This window comes from Pongo abelii, chromosome 11, assembly GCF_028885655.2.
Source record: "Pongo abelii isolate AG06213 chromosome 11, NHGRI_mPonAbe1-v2.0_pri, whole genome shotgun sequence".
Classification (NCBI taxonomy): Eukaryota; Metazoa; Chordata; class Mammalia; order Primates; family Hominidae; genus Pongo; species Pongo abelii.
This window is the reverse complement of record NC_071996.2, coordinates 58521868-58543414: the sequence shown is the minus strand read 5'-3', so window position 1 is coordinate 58543414 and position 21547 is coordinate 58521868. Positions and strand designations below refer to the sequence as shown.

Genomic DNA, 21547 nt, shown 5'->3' with positions numbered 1-21547 from the left:
TTGTACCTAAGGATTTCCACATCTTTGTACCTAAGGATTGTTTCCAAAACCAAGGAAATTCACTCTGCCTAAGCATAAACCAGGCCAGAAATGCTGGTTAATTAATATAACTCTGCCATTCAGAAGGCCTTAACCAATGACTTGAGGGAGCCACTGTATAAGTACCCCAGCTCTCTAGATCCTTAGGTGGAAATAATGCTGAGGTGAGTGTTCATACTCTTTCTATGTGTTTCCTCATGGAACTTAATTCCAGTGATAGCTGTTTTAATAATAAACTCTTCATCGTCTGGCTTTTCTTTCCTGTACCACTTCCCACTCACCTATTAGTGTTTCCTATGATTCCTAAGTAAACTACCTGCCTTTGAACTCTTGTCTTAGGGTCTGCAAAGGAAAAACCCAAGCTAATTATCCTGAAAGTTAAGCAACATGAGGGCTGTATTTGACTATTGGAATTAGCATCAGTGGCCTTGAGAAGACTGGTTTCAGTAGAGTGTTTGGGATAAAATTTATTAGCTTGCCTTCAAGAAAACAGAGAAAACAATGAAGTAGAGATATTGATTATAGACTACTCTTAGGGAGTGTTAATAGAAGGAAGCAGAAAAATGGAAAGGTAATATGTAGCCAAGATAATGCTTTTATTTTAAAATGAGAGGAATTACAGCATTACAGCATGTTTGGTTGTTGATGGGGATGATCCAGTAGAGAGGGAGTAATAATAGTGTGGGGGAAGGAGAAAGGACAATTTCTGTAATGACATACTTGAGTTGTCTAGAAGGAAAAGGAATTGAGTGGATAAGTTTTCACATAGGAGCATAGACAGTTTAATATGTTGAGCAAAAAAAAAAAAAAACAACAGTATAAGAGCTCAGATTTTGGTAAGTGGGTAGATATGGTAGGAGGATGTGGAATGTCTTTTCTGATTACTTCTATTTTCACTCATTTGTTGAGACATGGGGGGAGGTATGATACTTTGAAGAGGATGCAGAAAGTATGAAGTAGGCATTGAGGAGAATGAATTTGTTAGAGAAATAAAATAGTTTCTTTTTAAACTTAAAATTTATTTAAGCTCTGCTATCACGAAGTGAAAGAGAAACCAGTGAACATGGTTCTGTGTTTTTCTCCAGTTATAGTCAACTGCAGAGTTTTAGGCACAAAGCAGATGGAGAATTACATTTATCCATGCTTGAAATTTTTTCCAAGTAAATATTATGAAAAGAAAGAGAATGTATGAAAAGGAATGATTACAAAGATGAATCATGGAGTAGAAGCTGGGTAAGAAATGGAAGAAAGAAGTCACTGAAAATGAAGCTGGGTGTTGGATTGATGTATTGAAAGCCCTAAGGGGTGATAAAATTGCTGGAATTAGGAGTCTAGAGGGACTAAGCTGGAAGGATAGAAGGTTGAGTCAGGAGAGTGAGATGCATGCAATTAAGATGATGGAAAAAGAATAAAATTATTATCAGTAACATAAATATTTCGGGCTTGGAGGCCATAGAAGCTCTGTTGCATTTACTCAGTTCTGCTGTTGTAGCTAGAAAACAGCCACAGACAATACTAGTGCACATGGTTGTGTTCCAGTATAACTTTATTTATAAAAACAAGGAGCTAAGCAATTAAAGCAAGATTTCAAAATACATGGTTAATATACAAAATGCACTCACTTTCCCATATACCAGCAATGAATGAGTGGAATTTGAAATTAAAAACACAATGCCATTTACTTTAGCACCACCTCTAAATAAAATACCTAGGTAGAAATTTAAAAAAATGTATAAGATCTATATGAGAAAAACTACAAAACTCTGATGAAAGAAATCAAAGAAAAACTAAGCAAACGGAGAGAGATGCCATGTTCATGGATAGGAAGACTCAACATTGCTAAGAAGTCCATTCCTCCCAACTTGATCTATAGTTTCAATGCAATCCCAATCAAGACCCAAGCAACATATTATGGTGTTATCAATAAACTGACTCAAAAGTTTATATGGAGAGGCAAAAGACCCAGAAAAGTCAACACAATATTGAAGGAAAATAGGAAAGTCAGAGGACGAACACCACCAAACCTTAAACCTTACTATAAAGTGACAAAGCAACATTAAACATGACAGTGTGGTATTGGTCAGAGAACAGATTGATTAATGGAACAGAATAGAGAGTCCAGAAATAGACCCACATAAATATAGTTAATTGACATTTGATAAAACAGCAAAGGCGATACAATGGAGAGAAGATAGTCTTTTCAGCAAATGGTGCTGGAACAACTGGACAGTCACATGCAAAAAAAAAAAAAAAATGTAGACACCAACCTTACTTTTCCCCCAAATAAATCTAAATGTCTCATAGACCTACACGTAAAATGCAAAACTCTTAAAAGGTAATATAGAAAACCAACTAAATGACATTGGGCATGGTAATGACTTTTTAGATACAACATCAAATGCATGGTTCATTAAAAAAATTGATAAGTTGGACTTCATTATAAATAAAAATGTCTGCTCTGGAAAAGTCACTGTCAAGAGAATGAAAAGATAAACCACCGACCGGGAGAAAATATCCTCAAAGGGCATTTCTGATAAAAGACTGTTGTGCAAAATATACATAAAAATCCTTACAACTCAACAATAAGTTAAAAAATAGACCAAAGACATTAATAGATACATCACAAAAGAAGATATACCGATGAGTAATAAAGATATGAGAACATATTCAATATCATTATGGGAATGCAAATTAAAATGACAATGAAATATGAGTACACAGCTATTAGGATGGCTGAAGTCCAGAACACCAACACCACCAAATGCTGGCAAGAATGTAGAGCAACAGGAACCCCCTTTATTGCTGGTGTGAATGTAAAATGGTACAGCCACATTGGAGGACTGGCTGGCAGTTTCCTACAAAACTAAACATACTCTTAACACACAATCTAGCAATCGTACTCTGTCTTAGTTCATTCAGGCTACTACAACAATAATACCATAGACAATGTGGCTTAATTAATTTCTTATAGTTTGAGAGGCTGGGAAGCTCAAGATCAAGGCACTAGCAGATTCTGTGTCCAGTGAGGTTCTGCTTCTTGGTTCATAGGTGGCTATCTTTTTGATATGTCCTCACATGGCAGAAGGGCCAAAGGAATTCTCTGAAGAGTCTTTTATAAGGCCATCAATCCCATTCATGAGAGCTCCATCCTCATGACCTAATCACCTTCCAAAGGCCCCATCTTCCAAACCATCACTTTGGAGGTTTCGGTTTCATCATATAAGCTTTGGAGGAACACCAATATGCAGTTCATAGAACGTTTCTTGGTATTTACCCAAAGGAGTAAAAAACTTATGTCCATTCAAAAACCTACACACAGATGTTTATCGTAGTTGTATTCATAATTGCCAAAAGTTAGAAGTAATCAAGATATCGTTCAGTAGGTGAGTGGATAAATAAACTGTGATACATCCAATGTTTTTATCTGGTAATAAAAAGAAAAGACCTATCAAGCCTTAAAAAGACATGGAGGAAACTTAACTGCACATTACTAAGTAAAAAAAAAAAATCAATCTGGAAAGGCTGCCTACAGTATAATTCCAAGTCTATGACATTCTGAGAAAGGCAAAACTGTGGAGACAGTAAAAAGATCAGTGGTTGCCAGGGGTTAGTGGGGAGGGAGGGAAGAATGGGAAGAGCACAAAGCAGTTTTAGGGACCTGAAACTGCTCTGTATAATATAATGGTGAATACATGTTATTATACATTTTTCCAACCCCATAAAATCTACAATAGGAAGAATAAACCTTAATGTAAACTATGATTTGGGTGATAATGATGTATCAATGTAGGCTCATCATTGTAACAAATGTACAGATGGGGGTTGGGGAGTATGTAGGAAATTTCTATACCTTCCCCTCAATTTTGCTGTGAATCCAAAACTACTCTAAAAATAATGTCTATTAAAAAACAAAACCAAACAAAACAAACAAGTAGCTGGCCCATGGAGATAGTTTGCCAACCCCTAGGGAATGCCCATGAATCTGAGTCAGCAGAGGAGGATGGCAGACAGGCCTAGGAGTGGAAGTAAAGGAATGAGGGACCTGAGTGTTGACAGAGCCATCGATGTGGACACTTACATTACTCAGACCAAGCAGAGTAATGCTGGGGAGAGTGGCAATGAGCCTGTTGTCTAAGTGATTAAGGAGTGAAAGGGGGTGACTCTGGTGTTAGTAAATGACTACACAAAGGAGAGATAGAACAATCCATCTTTTACCGTACACAGAAGTTTTGAAGTATCCTGAATATCTGAACTTGACTATTGTTAAGATGACATAAAAAGGCAAAGCATGTTTTGCTAAGGATTAAATAAATATGGAAATATAACCAAGGAATCAAACTTACCTTAAAACAAATGCTGAATAGTTATCAGTATTTGACCTACACCAGGCCAGACCTCTGCTGTTTGTGGCATTGATAACCATGTAAACATGATGTCAGACATGTTTGGGGACAAACAGGTTTGGATGCATTCAGTGTTAATTCTTAATAACCTACTTATAGTGTTATTTTAACTTATTGCATTTCATTTTACTTTTACTTTATTCGGTTAAATGTCAGTATCTGCTAAATGAAATAATTCTTTAACACTATGACTAAACTAACCTCATGTACGTGTTGAGTGATAAAGCTTGTACCCTGATACTACATCAAAAGCTGGTTTAATGGCTGACAATGTATGTCTCTCTTAACTGCCTCTGATTTGCAGAAATGTGGCTACTTCCTGCGTTGATGTCAGCTACAGCTGGTTAGGTACTGTGAGGGCAGGAAAAGGACAAGAGCCACTTAGAGGAGTTTTGTTTCCAAATGATTACTCATAACCATAGATTGTAACATTAAGATGCCTGAGACTGTAGATTAATCTTTTTATCAAGCTGTGTTCCTTTGTCCACCCATCACTTCTTTACCATTTAAAATTCTTGATATTCTTTGTCAGAATCACATCACAATTCCTTGAAATTATAGCTTAGTAAATTGCTTGTTTAGAATTTAAGTGAAAGCATTTATAAATAAATATAGTTTCCTTGTATTCTTCACTAGATGTCATTTACTTTGACTAAATTTACTTAAACCATTTTAACCTTTCAGAGAAAGTCCAGGATTTTATTTTTTTTTTTACTTTTAAAAATACTCAGCTGACATTCTGATTTACCAAAAGGACACTACCACCATTTTTCTGAAGTGCATCTGTTCAAAATCAGAAAAAAAGAAAGCCTTTCATTTTCTTTTTTTCCATTAATTCTTTTTACCTCAAAGAGTTTGGGGAATTATGATTATAGGTGACTTATAAAGTTATTAAATTCCATATCTAAACCCACAATATGCCAAGTACTATCAACTATATTAATAAGTATCATGAATATCAAAATAGTCATTGCTTTTTCTTTGTGCACATTCAAACCTATCTAATTGAGTGCTTCTCCTATTGCAATGGTCTGAATGTTCGTGTCCTCCCAAAATTCGGATGTCAAAATCCTACCTCCCCACAAAGTGATGGTATTAGGAGACAGGGATGCCCGAGGAAGACCCCTGGCCTCTTAGACCATATGAGGACACAGCAAGAAAGTGTTGTCTATGAACCAGAAAGCAGGCCCTCAGCAGACACAGAATTTGCTGACACCTTGATTTTGGATCCCCTAGACTCTAGAACTGTGAAAAATAAATATCTGTTTTTATAAGACACCCAATTTATGAGTTTTTTTAATAGCAGACTGAATAGACTAAGACACCAATTGATGCAATATAGCACTGCCTCTGTGTATTAGAGGAAGATGCCCCCGCCCCACTGAGAGATGGACAGGCTCTCAGAGGAGAGGTTTCCAGGGGCCTTTCTGGGAATAGCTATATACATATTCTTGAGTCCACCTGTGACCATTATATTGGCCAGATGGGCTAGCTAGAGCTTCTAAAACTTTTAAATGTTCTTTTTCTTTTTAGAAGGCAAATTTTTTGGTAGAGGTTTTTAATTAAAAATTCTTTTTGAAAATAACCTGTTTCTAATTACATAATAAAAGGTGTTTTACTATTCATTATAGAATGAACCTGACAGAGTAGATGAAAGAACGTTTGCTGTTATTTTATGCATAGGAAATTTTTTACAATTTTAAAAATAAAATTTCACTATCAATTCATTTCAATTCATAGTGGAGACAGGATATTCAGGAAGAAAACCCTACATTTATAGTGTGCGAATGTGTGTGTACAAAGACAACACTCACAGATGTAAACTGATTAGTTACCATTGCAATCCCGAATATATGTTTTTGAAGAATAGAATTCCTGGCATACAAAAGCTTCCAAATGACTGGTTCAAAGATTTTTGATGATATCTATAGTTATTTAGTTATTTGAAATGAAGCTACTTAATGGACTGAGAATGTAGACAAATAAGAGTTTCAGGTTACTTATTGCAAGTGTGTTATAAAATAGATAAATATCTAGTTAATTCACATTCTGTCTTTATACTTGTCAGGAGTAGATAAATAAAACATTGATTTTGACTTAGGATCACATTGAGTTAAATTCTTACTCAATTTACCTTACATATTAAATGACAAAAGACAAGTATACTGATTGTTTCAAGTACTTATTATTTAGAAGAATGACATATTGAAGCAACCATACCTTGAAGTTAAGCTCACATTTGTATAAGCTGTGTTACAATTGTAAGACTATGTGTATATGTATGTAGAGATATACATATATGGGTATCTAACTATTATTTAGTATTTATAGACTACTGAAAATGATTTTGTAAATTACATGATTCAAGATCTTTACGGAAAGAGAAAGCATTATAATTAGAGCCACATCTATTTCCCCTTTTTTTTAAATTTGAAAATGCTGCTTTTCTGTGATATTTTAGATATTAGGGTTGAGTCATACACTTTTGGAGTCTTCATTAGAAAATAAGTTAATTGTAGAATTAGGAAGATGGATTTATTCACTCTGTTATTTTCTACTCAAAGCACGATGCGAGGTGCTAGATGGTGAAAGATACAAAGAAGATTGAAAAGAATTTACTGTAGAGTAACACTGTCAAATAACATTAAGAAATTGAACATATTATATTAATATTAAACTCTTGAATTTTTGTGATGAAAATTACCATATTAAAGGCTCTGACAAGCTTTGATGGAAATAAACTTATTTAAATTTGTTGAAGGCATCATTTCCCAGGACTCTTTTTTTGGAAATGACTGTTTATTTCTCTAACAGTTTCTATTTTATGAAACAGACTGAGAAATGTGGGAATGCAGTAGCCTCTTTATCTTGATTCAGACCTCTCTCCCACCCTAACTTCCTGTGTTTAGTACGAGTTACAGATGCTCCCCATGGCAGAAACTCTGTGTTGTACATGGACAGCCATAGCAAATGATCCAGGTGGAGATTTCCTTTTATTATAATTGCCTCCTTGTAACCAAAATAGTTAGGTTTGCAATAATTGTTTCTCCAGCTTCTGATTTAGAAGGCCCTGACTACACAATTTAAAATGTTTTCCATTGTACTCATAGGATCTAAATTGTTAGTAAGCTCCTATCTTCCCTGCCAGGTACTGAGCATATTTATAATGACTGCGTAGGGTCACCATGTCACCATGACAAACTATTAGAGGGACACTTGGGGGAAGATAAAACATTTCAGAACCCCAATACCAGGATGCATGTGCAGTTGACAACTTGGCCTACATCTCCAACTTGCCCTTTTCTGAGGACTTCCATGGTAGGAATTTTAATTGACAATCTTTTTATAATTATAATCTTTTTATAATGCTGACTTAAAAATCTGGCCAAAAATTTTTCATTCAGCAAAAAATATTTTAAGTTACCTTTATCCTGGTGGCAGGGTACCCATTATCTCATCCAAATTACTGCAAAAGCCTCATAACTGGTCTCCGTGTTTCTGCTGATACTCCCATGCCACAAGGAATTTTACAGCTAAAGGACACTTATGAAACAACCTTCACATTGCTCCCATTTCAGAAAAAAAGGCCATGTCCTCAATGTATTCAACAAAGGCTCACATAGCCTGATCATCATTCCTTCTCATCTCCTACCTCTCTTCCTCTTACTCATCTTTATCGACACTGGCCTCCCTACCTTCTATTATTTCTGAATAAAATGTCTTCTAAAATAGCACATGGAGGTGATCTCAGGATCATGGTGGACGGGAGGCAGGACTAGATTGCATCTCCAGACAGAGCAGCATGCAGAGGCTTGCATTGTGAATTTTAGCTCCAGATTGACTGCAAGGACAAACCAGCAATTCTGAGAGGACCACAGACCCTCTGAAGGAAGCGGACTGCTCTTGCAGGACCCAGTAGACACTCCAAATACTGTGAGTGCCTCAACTGCGGACGTGGAAAAGGGAGACCCTCCTCTTCTGAACACACTCCACGACTGGAGAAGCTGAAGTCTGTTTGCCAGTGAAGTTCCCAACTTTACTTGGAGCTGAGTCAAGTTAGAGAGCTGAGCCCAGCGAAATACAGGGGTGGAGGAGGCAGCAGGGAGGCCCTGGGATCTCGCTGAATCCTCAAGCAGCCCATTCCTGCCTGACACCATAGGGATCCATCAGGAGGGAGGCCAGTGGAGCAGGGGGTAAAACTCCATGGAAAGAAAATCTTCTCTAGCTGAACTTTATAACAATTTGAGCGGGGCGAGAAGCCTCCTGGCCAGAACTTGGGGGAGGGTGTGAATCCGGCTTGCAGACTTCACAGGCGGGGGAAGAACTAAAGCCCTTTTCTTTCACAGCTGGGAGGTGGAAAGCCTTGGGCAAGTTTTCAAGCCTGACTCGCCCTCTGTCTGGAAACAGACTTGGGGCTGTTGCAGGGGACACAGTGGGAATGAGATCGGCCCTTCAGTTTGTGTGGGAGCTGGGTGAGGCCTGTGACTGCTGGCTTTCCCCCACTTCCCTTACAACCTGCATGACTCAGCAGAGGCAGCCATAAGCCTCCTAAGTACACAACTCCAGTGACCTGGGAATCTCACCCTTATCCGCCTGAGCAGTACCAGTAAGACCTGCCCAAGGAGAGTCTGAGCTCAGATACGCCTAGCCCTGCCCCCACCTGATGGTCCTTCTCTACCTACCCTGGTAGCAGAAGACAAAAGACATATAATCTTGGGAGTTCTAGGGCCCTGCTCACTGCCGGTCCCTCTTCATACTACTACAGCTGATACTTTCTGGAAAGCACCACCTCCTGGCAGAAGGCCAACCAGCACAAAAATAGAGCATTAAACCAGCAAAGCTAAGAACCCTCACGGAGTCCGTCGCACCCTCCACCACCTCCACTGGTGCAGGCGCTGGTATCCACAGCTGAGAGACCCATAGATGGTTCACATCACAGGACTCTGTGTAGACAACATCCAGTAACAGCCCAGAGCCAGGTAGATTTGCTGGGTGGCTAGACCCAGAAGAGAAACAATCACTGCAGTTTGGCTCATAGGGAGCCACATCCATAGGAAAAGGGGGAGAGTACTACATCAAGGGAACACCCTGTGGGACAAAAAAATCTGAACAACAGCCTTTAGCCATAGACCTTCCCTCTGACAGAGCCTACCCAAATGAGAAGGAACCAGAAAACCAATGTTGGTAATATGACAAAACAAGGCTCATCAACATCCCCCTCAAAATCACACTAGTTCACCACCAATGGATCCAAACCAAGAAGAAATCCCTGATTTACCTGAGAAAGAATTCAGGAGGTTAACTATTAAGCTAATCAGGGAGGAACCAGATAAAGGAGAAGCCCAATGCAAGGAAATCCAAAAAATGAAACAAGAAATGAAGGGAGAAATATTCAAAGAAATAAATAGCTTAAAGAAAAAACAATCCAAAATTCAGTAAACTTTGGACACACTTTTAGAAATGTGAAATGCTCTGGAAAAGTGTCAGCAATAGAACAAGTAGAAGAAAGAAATTCAGAGCCCAAAGACAAGGTCTTCAAATTAACCCAATCCAACAAAGACAAAGAAAAAAGAATAAGAAAATATGAACAAAGCCTCCAAGAAGTCTGGGATTATGTTAAACGACCAACCCTAAGAATAATCAGTGTTCCTGAGGAAGAAGAGGATTCTAAAAGCTTGGAAAACATATTCCAGGGAATAATTGAGGAAAACTTCCCTAGCCTTGCTAGAGACCTAGAAATTCAAATACAGGAAGCACAAAGGACACCTGGAAAATTCATTGCAAAAAAGATCTTTACATAGGTATGTGTCATCAGGCTATCCAAAGTTAAGATAAAGGAAAGAATCTTAAGAGCTGTGAGAGAGAAGCACCAGGTAACCTATAAAGGAAAATCTATTGGATTAATAGAAGATTTCTCAGCAGAAACCCTACAAGCTAGAAGGGATTGGGGCCCTATCTTCATCCTCCTCAAACAAAACAATTATCAGCCAAGAATTTTGTATCCAGAGAAACTAAGCATCATATATGAAGGAAAGATACAGTCATTTTCAGACAAACAAATGCTATGAGAATTCAGCGTTACCAAGCCACCACTACAAGAACTGCTAAAAGGAGCTCTAAATCTTGAAACAAATCCTGGAAACACATCAAAACAGAACCTCTTTAAAGCATAAATCACAGGACCTATAAAAGAAAAATACATGTTAAAAAACAAAGCAAAACAAAACAAAAACAAAGTACACAGTCAACAAAAAGCACAATGAATCCAATGGTACCTCACATTTCCATTATAACATTGAATGTAAATGGCCTAAATGCGGCACTTAAAAGATACAGAACCACAGAATGGATAAACACTCACCAACCTACTATCTACTGCCTTCAGGAGACTCACCTAACACATAAGGACTCACATAAACTTAAAGTAAAGTGGTGGAAAAAGGCATTTCATGCAAATGGACACCAAAAGCAAGTAGGGATAGCTATTTTTATATCAGACAAAACAAACTTTAAAGCAACAGCAGTTAAAACAGATAAAGAGGGTCATTACATAATGGTAAAAGGCCTTGTCCAAAAGAAAAAATCACAATCTTAAACATATATGCACTTAACACTGGAACTCCCAAATTTGTAAATCAATTACTAATAGACCTAAGAAATGAGACAGACAGCAACACAATAATAGTGGGTGACCTCAATACTCCACTGACAGCACTAGACAGGTCATCAAGACAGAAAGTCAACAAAGAAACAATGGATTTAAACTATACCCTGGAACAAATGGACTTAACAGATATATACAGAACATTTCATTCAACAAAGGCAGAATACACATTTTATTCAACAGCACATGGAACTTTCTCCAAGATAGACCATATAATAGGCCATAAAATATGCCTTAATAAATTTAAGAAAATTGAAATTATATCAAGCACTTTCTCAGACCACAGTGGAATAAAACTGGAAATCAACTCCAAAAGGAACCTTCAAAACCATGGAAATACATGGAAATTAAATAACCTGCTCCTGAAAGAGCATTGGGTCGAAAACGAAATCAAGATGGAAATTAAAAATTCTTCAAACTGACTGACAATAATGACACAATCTGTCAAAACCTCTGGGATACAGCTAAGGCAGTGCTAAGAGGAAAGTTCATAGCCTTAAACATCTACATTAAAAAGTCTGAAAGAGCACAAACAGACAATCTAAGGTCACACCTCAAGGAACTAGAGAAACAAGAACAAACCAAACCTAAACCCAGCAGAAGAAAGGAAATAACCAAGATCAGAGCAGAACTAAACAAAATTGAAACAAACAAACAAAAAAATACAAAAGACAAATGAAACAACAAGCTGGTTCTTTGAAAAGATAAATAAAATTGATAGACCATTAGCAAGATTAGCTAAGAAAAGAAGAGAGAAAATCCAAATAACCTCACTGATAAATGAAACAGGAGATATTACAACTGACACCACTGAAATATAAAAGATCATTCAAGGGTACTGTGAAGACCTTTAGGCACGTAAACTAGAAAATTTAGAAAGATGGATAAATTACTGGAAAAATACAACCCTCCTAGCTTAAATCAGGAAGAATTAGGTACCCTGAACAGACTAATAACAAGCAGCAAGATTGAAATGGTAATTTAAAAATTACCAACAAAAAAAAGTCCAGGACTAGATGGATCCACAGCAGAATTCTACCAGACATTCAAAGAATTGGTATCAATCCTTTCGACACTATTCCACAAGATAGAGGAGGAAGGAACCCTCCCTAATTCATTCTATGAAGCCAGCATCACCCTAGTAACAAAACTAGGAAAGGACACAACCAAGAAAGGAAACTACAGACCAATATCCTTGATGAACATAGATGCTAAAATCCTTAACAAAATACTAGCTAACCAAATCAAACAACATATCAAAAAGATAACCCACCATGATCAAATGGGTTTCATACCAGGGATGCAGGGATGGTTTAACATATGCGAGTCAATAAATGTGATACACCACATAAACATAATTAAAAACAAAAATCACAAGATCAACTCAATAGATACAGAAAAAAACATTTGACAAAATCCAGCATCCCTTTATGATTAAAACTGTCAGCAAAATTGGCATACAAGGGACATAACTTTATGTAATAAAAGCCATCTATGACAAACCCACAGCCAACATTATACTGAATAGGGAAAAGTTGAAAACATTCTCTCTGAGCACAGGGATGAGACAAAGATGCCCACTCTCACCACTTCTCTTCGACATAGTACTGAACATCCTAGCCAGAGCAACCAGACAAGAGACAGAAATAAAGGGCATCCAAATCAGTAAAGAGGAAGTCAAACTGTCCCTGTTTGCTGATGATATCACTGTTTACCTTGAAAACCTTAAGGACTCCTACAGAAAGTTCCTAGAACTGATAAAAGAATTCAGCAAAGTTTCCAGATACAAGATTAATGTACACAAATTAGTAGCTCTTCTATATACCAATGGTGACCAAGCAGAGAATCGAATCAAGAACTTAACCCCTTTTACAATAGCTGAAAAAAAATACTTAGGAATATACCTAACAAAGGAGTCAAAAGACCTCTACAAGGAGAACTACAAAACCTGCTGAAAGAAATCATAGATGACACAAGCAAATGGAAACACATCCCATGCTCATGGATGAGTAGAATCAATATGGTGAAAATGACCATACTGCCAAAAGCAATCTACGTATTCAACAGGATCCCCATCAAAATACACAGAGTTAGAAAAAACAATTCTAAAATTCATATGGTACCAAAAAAGAGCCCTCATAACCAAAGCAAGAGTAAGCAAAAAGTGCAAAACTGGAGGCATCACAGTAACTGATTTCAAGCTATACTACAAGGCCATAGTTGCCCAAACAGCATGGTACTGGTATAAAAATAGGCACATAGACCAATGGAATAGAATAGAGAACCCAGAAATAAACCCAAATACTTATAGCCAACTGATCTTCAACAAAGCTAACAAAAACATAAAGTGGCAAAAGGACACCCTTTTCAACAAATGGTGCTGTTGGCTAGCCACATGTAGAAGAATGAAACTGAATCCTCATCTCTCACCTTATACAAAAATCAACTGAAGATAAAGTACTTAAACCTAAACTAAAAAAACTCTAGAACCTGAAACTATAAAATTCTAGAAGATAATATGGGAAAAACTCTTCTAAACATTGGCTTAGGCAAGGATTTCATGACCAAAAACCCAAATGCAATTGCAATAAAAACAAAGAGAAATAGGTCATGAATAGACAATTCTCAAAAGAAGATATACAAATGGCCAACAAACATATGAAAAAATGCTCAACATCACTAAAGATCAGGGAAATACAAATAAAAATCACAACGTGATACCACCTTACTCTTGCAAGAATGGCAATAATCAAAGAATCAAAAAACAGTAGATGTTGGCATGGATGCAGTGATCAGGGAACACTTCTACACTGCTGGTAGGAATGTAAACTAGTACAGCCACTATGGAAAACGGTGTGGAGATTCCTTATAGAACTAAAAGTAGAACTACCTTTTGATCCAGCAATCCTACTACTAGGTATCTTCTCAGAGGAAAAGAAGACATTATTCAAAAAAAGATACTTGCACACATATGTTTATAGCAGCACAATTCGCAATTGCAAAATTATGGAACCAACCCAAATGCCCATCAATCCATGAGTGGATAAAGAAACTGTGGTATATATATATATGATGGAATACTATTCAGCCATAAAAAAGAATGAATTAACAGCATTTGCAATGACCTGAATGAGATTGGAGACTATTATTCTAAGTGAAGTAGCTCAGGAATGGAAAACCAAACATCATATGTTCTCACTGATATGTGGGAGCTAAGCTATGAGGAAGCAAAGGCATAAGAATGATACAATGGACTTTGTGGACTTGCAGGGAACAGTGGGAGAGGGGTGAGGGTTAAAAGACAACAAATACTGTGCAGTATATACTGCTTGGGTGATGGGTGCACCAGGATCTCACAAATCACCACTAAAGAATTTACTCATGTAATCAAATACCACTTGTACCCCAATAACTTATGGAAAAAAACAGCACATGGCTAACTTCCTCACCTCTTTAAAGTCATTGATCAAATTATCAGTTCCTCAATAAGTCTTGCCTTCACCAACTATTCAAATTGCTAATCTCCCAAGAACTTATAATCTATATCTCACTTTATTTTTGTTCATAGCATGTATCATTTTCTAAAATCCTGATAGTTTATTTATTTATTATGTCCATTGTTTATGACATGCATCCCATGCTGGAATTTAAATTCAGTGAGGCCAAGGGTTTTTGTATGTTTGTTTGTTTAGGTTTTGGTAACTTCTGATTATTATTGTGTCTTGAGTACCTAGAACCTTGCTGACACATAGCAGGTAGTTAACAAATATTTGTAAATCAAATGAATGAGTGGATAAGATAATCAAAGAAAAATATTTCCCACTCATTTGATGAAAAATATTCACCAACCTAGATATTTTATTATTATCATTGATGAACAAATCGAGTGGTTTACAAAATAGAAAAATCTAGCATTAACTCAGGTGTTTTATTGTTTTCTATTTAGTCAAGTCCTAGAGATAGGAAATTTTTCACAAATTAAGTTTTTGTGTAGTTAAAAATTATTTTGGTATTCATTGTGTTTTTTGAGTTGGGCTTTTTAATCTCATGCCAATACCTGACATCTGGATAAATGCTGTAGGGCTCTGAAACCAACATTCTTCCTTCTTGAGGTGTGGTGAAGATATTTCCTCCAACATTGCATTAGCTTGTATGAATCATAATGAAAGCTAAGATTTCAAAAGGCAGCAGTAGACATGGGTTTCATATAAGTGGAGATCAAATTTTTCTTACTATGTACACTTTCTCAAATTTTTTCCAAACATTGTTTCAAAACAGCAAAGAGAAAATAACCTTACTATCTGTGATGGCAGGTTACCCTTGGGGGTAAGGGTGGTAGAGGTAGGCTCCAGGCTTAGTTCTTGTGTTCTCTGAGGAGGATTAGAGGACTCTGAGCAAGATCTGCGGGGTGAGGGAGGTTAGAGAGCTGGCAAATTGAGAAAACCAAACCAAACCAAACCACTGTGTGCCAGACCTGCACAGCTATGTCTACTACTGATAATCCTTCTGCACAAGCAAGCCAGTTGCTTCCATTCAGCACCCTGGAAGGGAACTTACCACACAGCAAAAAATAGAAAGCTCAGAGTCTTGTTTAGAAGCTCTCTGCTCCTTGCTTTTTGTTCCCTGACTGAAATTTCCTACCTCTTTCACTGATAAAGCAATGGCAGCTTTTGGCCCTCGTTAGGTAAGGCAGTAAACCTAAACTCTAAGTAAAAGATAGATTTTACATATTGACTAAATTCTTTTGATTTTACTTTTTTGTTTTTAATCTGATAGTTTGTCAATAACTAAGAGGAATGTTCAAGAGATATCCAAGTCACCTCTTCCTCTGGTTTTCTGGAGATGTAATTCTCTATATTTCTAATCTTTTCTTCTAATTATAGTTTATCAATTATGCAGGTAGCATCTTTTTTTTCCAACATGTTAAAGAACATTTGTTCCAATGTAAATGCCTAAATTCTATAATTATGTCTTTTGATCTGGTAGATTCATTTATAAATATTAATTAAAAGTATACATCTAAACACAAAACACAATCCTAATTGTAATTTAATTTTAATTTTACTTAACTTTTTTTGTATTTTACAAAATCTCCACACTGTAAAATAATTTCTAAATATTCAAAAAGTAATACATATCGAAAAGAAGTGGTAAGAGTGGGCATGCTTGCTTGCTCTTGATTTTAGAGAAAAAGCTTTCAGTTTTCCACCACTGAGTATGTTATTAACTGTGGGTTTGTCATGCATGGTCTCTATTATGTCGAGGTACATTCTTTCTATATCTAGTTTGTTAAGAATTTTTATCATAAAATAACCTAATAAATATAAAATTATTGATGCTGTTCGTTGTTATTTTTAATTTTTTATTATTCTAGACTACTCTCTAAACTTGTGAACCAACATATATTCTTGCGTGTCTACTTTTAGCTCCTTATAACATCTGCCTCTTTCTTTCATTTTTTTTGAAATACCACTATTATATTTCATCTGTCATACAGGTATTCTAAAGGCAATGTCTGTTTATTGCCAAAATTTAGAAAACTTATAAATTCAGAAATTTACCTAATTTTTTCCAGAAATTTGCAAAATCAGAAAATATGTAACTATAATATAGAAAATGAATTCCATCTATACTACTCATCCTAAGATGACTATTATTTACCTTTTGCTAAATATACTAGAATTTTTTCCAAATATTTATTGTATAATTGTGTATGTACCCATATACACATACACATTTGAAAAACTGAACTCATGTAGTACATGCTGTTTTGCAATATACTCTTTCATTTAAATATATAGTGTGCAATCCATTAAATGGAAGTATCATAATTTATTATTGACTAACATTTAGATTATCTTCCATTGCAATGGAAATCTTTTTAAACACATGTTTACACTTGTGTAATAATAAGCCCAAGTATTTGATACTGAAACTTGAATAAAAAGAAATTTGAATAAAAATAAAGTATAAAGCACATCCAGTAAGCTTATCCACCTTTACATTTTTTTCTCATAAAAGTGAACTGTTTCAAGATTTCTTTTTCAAGAGCATAACTTATTATATTCATATATGTGAATAGTGGTCCTGATGGAAAGACTTCAAGATTATTGTACTAATAATTAAAATTTCTAATTCAATATCAAGCACCCTCCTGCATTTTCCTGATGCCTAGTTTGTGGTAATCAGGGACCAAAAACTAATTTAGGTATCGTTAAATCCTATGGCTAAGTGCCTTGCCATTCTTTGCTGAGTTCACTATTGGTCAAGTTAAATTTGTCCCTAGAACATATGTTATTTTGTTCCTTTCTAAGAAAGCTTAGAGTATGGTTTTTGCTCCCTCTGGGGATTGAAACTAGTCTCTATCATTTTAAAAGTAAAATGCAATTAGAAATGCACTATTAAGAGGAAACACACACACAAAAACTCATAGGTTATATTACAACACTGTCTATAGCGTGTTATAAAAAGAATATGAAGTAGGAGCCATCTAAATTCACTCTAAGATTTGAAGCAAATTAGCCACACAGAGGGACCAGTCTCAGTCTATCTGAAACTCTTTTTCCTCATTTACTAAGTTATATCTGTGCTATCAACTTTCAAGGTGATTGTGTGGATCATACAAAATAACATATGTTCATAGTTTTTGGACAATGTCAGGAACAAGTTTATTTCAAGGTATTGGGTTCCTAGCATGAAGGAGAATTTCCACCTGGATGGTTTCAACTGAAGAGAATCTAATAAAAATCATTCTGTAGAGAGGCGTGGGCAGTATTAAAGAAGCAAAAGCAGGCAATGGAGGCTACATGAGACTAATAGCATGAAATCATCCCATCTGTATCAGTCACGAGCAACTAGGACAGTGATTCTCAGAGTCTGGCCCCTGGACCGGCAGCATCAATATCATCAGTCAGGAATGCAGATTCTCAGTTCTTATGTTGGACCCACTGAATCAGAAACTCTGCACGTGGGACTAGTGAGCATTCTAGTTCATTCTGGTAGATGCTAAAAATTAAAAACTACTGAGGTAGGTTATGCAATGGTAATAAAAACTCCAAATAAATGAATTAAAAACACTTATTTCCAACTCATGCTCTATTTTGAACATGTTATTGTGGGTCAGCTGTGGTTCTGCTTCCTGTTGTCTTCCCTCTAGGACACAGGCTGATGATGCAGCTTCTTCTATAAGAACACTGCTAATTATGACAGCAGAAAATAAGAACATGGTAAAGGTTGGCTTTAAAATTTCTCGTGAGAAATTACACAAATTGTTTTGCTCTTCATTGGCCAAATTGGTCACATAGCCATGTCTAAGTTTAATGTGTCAGGATATGAGTTTCATCTACAATGAGGTTCCCTGAGTATGGGTCAAAAATAACACTATTGACTCCATCACTCTTAGGCCAGAAGAAGCCATGGGAGGAAATAAAGTTCCTGGAGGCCAGGACAACCTAGAGCCAGGAGCTGTGCTGGTACTCAGTAGGAGAGGAAACATGGAGGGTGAAAGTGCTGCTGAAGGAGAGGCACAGAAATAGAGACTTCCACACACATCTGGTGTCTGCATGGGTCAGTCCACTGCTCCAAACAGGGCAGAAAAGGCTGGAAGCTGGATCTGGAGTGGTGGCAAACAGAATTACCAGCTAATAAATTATTATCATCAATGACTTTTGAATTATCAATGACTTTATCATCAATGACTTTTTAGATGAAAATGATCAAGAGACAGTGTAGCATTTCTAAAGTAAAGATAGTTTCTACAACTGATGACAAAGTAAAGAATGGTGAAATAGAAATGTGTTCAACTGGGCTTCAGAGACCTTAGTATTAATTCGTGGTTTAGTTCAGGCAGGCTACGTAATGGTGCGAGAAACTCAGTTTATTCACCAATACAAAGAAGTTGGGCTGAGATAAACTCCAGGATTCTTTTCAGTAATATAATAGGATGTTTTTATGTCACATCCATCTTGTTTGATAGATATTAATAGAAGTGGAAGTGACATAGAGCTAAGTTCCACTGATCACCTTTTTTTCACCAACAGTTTATATGATATACTATGACCAGCATTAATTTATTCTTAAAAGGTTCAATCCCCAAAAAAGGTAGTTGGCACATTGTTGGCTTCAAGCAAATATTTGTTGTTTTATAGATTGGCAATAGATTTCTTTTGGAAAAATCAAGATTGATTGAACCACAATAAACCCAGGAGGTTTGTTTTCCTGTCTCTATATTAAGTGAAAAAAAAAAGGGTCAGAGAAGGTAGGTATCTTGAAAAAATTTGCACAGATAACATAGGGCAACACCCGGAACTGTGTGGGGACTTGGTCAAGTTATTGAATCTTTTTGAGCTTTAGTTTATTCGTTTTTAAAACCATAATTGTAATTCAAATATTGGTGTGATTTTGAAACAATTAGGTGAGATATATGCATGGTACTCAGTGAAGTGTTTGGCATGTATCAGGTTTCTTATAAATGTTAGTTCTTGTTGCTTCCTTCCATTTATCCAAAGCACATACTCTGATGCATTATATATAATAGATGCTTAATGTATAATTTCTGCTTGATTAATACTAGAATATATTAATTGGCTACAGCCATGCACTAGCTGTTGTAATAGAATGTGTTGACTCAATTTTGGTGACATTCCTGGTCACTTTTATTTTTGTTGGCCATGATGGTTAAGAACTTGTTTGGAGTCCAGATTTGAATCTTGACTTTGGTAGTTATTTACTTTGTGATCTTGGCCAAGGTCACTGTGACTCAAATTTCCCATCTGTAAAATGAGTATAATGATAATGATGATGACAGTGGTAACTTCCTTATAGATTTTTTAAAAAATGAAGTTTGAAGAAATTAATACCTGTAAACACATAAAATAATGCTTGGCACAGAGCAAACACTTAAAAATTGTTAGTTTTTATTATTATTCTTATACCAGATGCTCACATTGTTTGATAAATATCCCTCTCCCTTCACACACACACACACACACACACACACACCCCAACAACTCTAATGATATCCCTCTCAAGAGTCACCCCCAAAAGTATAGTATCAATATGTGTAGGTTTCCAAATGACATTTTATAAACGGGCACCAAAAATTCTCTTAAGCAAAAGAGAGGGAATCAAATGCCAAAAACCAATTAAATATTATGGAGGGTAAAACACCGTCTGACACAATCAGGCGACAGAGAATGAAGGCCAACATAGCGTTCCCAGCTGTACACTCTGCTGCCCTTTTCCCCCTCTTAACAGGGTGAGTTAAGGTGGAGTGTCATCCTTAACTTTGAATTTTGCTGCTTTTGTCAGTTTGTGTCACAACCTTAACATTATTTAAATGTACTTTTTTGTATTTAATATTCATATTCAGGTGTTCAAGCCATAATTTCTGTTAGTAAAAGTGACATTTCTTAAAGTTCATTATTTTTTCCACATAGAAATCTCAGACATTAAAAAAAAAACAGACTTTAAATAATAGAACAGAAGTGTCTTCAGGCTAACAGCCACCCCTATGATTTGTCATTTTGGTGCTTGAGTACCTGGAAGAAATAAGTTTGATAACACCCGAGTCATTTAGCTTTGTGATTAGGAACCTGGCAGTCAGAGCTGTGTGTCTTAGGCAGCCCTTCACATTCAGTGGAGAGCTTATAAAGACGGTGTTGCTCTGACTTTTTTTGCTTGACATTTTCAAGCCAAGATGCACTATATAAAATGTCCATTAAATTTGCCAAGGATTTCAAGTTATCACGGCAATGTATCTTGATGATAATCAAGAATGTGGCAACAATTATATGGCATCTATCTGTGGGGTTTAGGTAAAGTACTCAACTGAAATCCTCAAAGTAATTCACTTACAAAAAGTAAAATAGGTAATGCTTATTGCTCAGGGAGAGAGAATAGACGTTAGACTTCTTTAAATGTACCATGAAAAGAAATACAAGTTAAAGCCAATCCACTATAAATGCAATGAGAGGTTCTTTCTGGTCATATTTTATCACATACATATCACATCAATTTTGTCTCTTTCTTTTAATGTGGCATATATATTTTTTAAAAGTCCATCCAAAGAGTACAGTGTACCTCACATATACCCAAATGACATTGGATATAGGAGACTGTTTCAGAAAGGCATGGGATTTTTTAGTTATTAGAGTTTGACATATACCATTTATCATTAATCCTGTTGGTTTAAAAGACTATAAGGAAAAAGAGAAAGAAAAAAAGAAATAAATTATTCAAGCTTTGATGTTACATTATACTAAAAATGTAACAAAATTATAACCTTCAGACCCCTACTGTCTGTTTTAACAGCCTATAATGCTTATTTGTATCTCATTCTCATTGAATGGTTTTTGTTCATTTCATGATGTGAGGGGATGCTGCATCTTATTCACATCAGGAATATAAGAGAAGGGATTCATTGATTTTTATATTAATTTGT

General features: G+C 36.1%; 1 long non-coding RNA gene across 1 annotated transcript in view; it reads left to right on the top strand.

The window, feature by feature from the left end:
- Positions 1–21207, top strand: part of LOC129057997 (uncharacterized) — a 28259-nt gene extending 7052 nt beyond the window's left edge. The window contains exon 3 of the long non-coding RNA XR_008522810.2: positions 18509–21207. This is a non-coding gene — a long non-coding RNA (uncharacterized LOC129057997). The remainder of the gene's footprint in view (positions 1–18508) is intronic.
- The last annotated feature ends 340 nt before the right edge of the window (positions 21208–21547 follow it).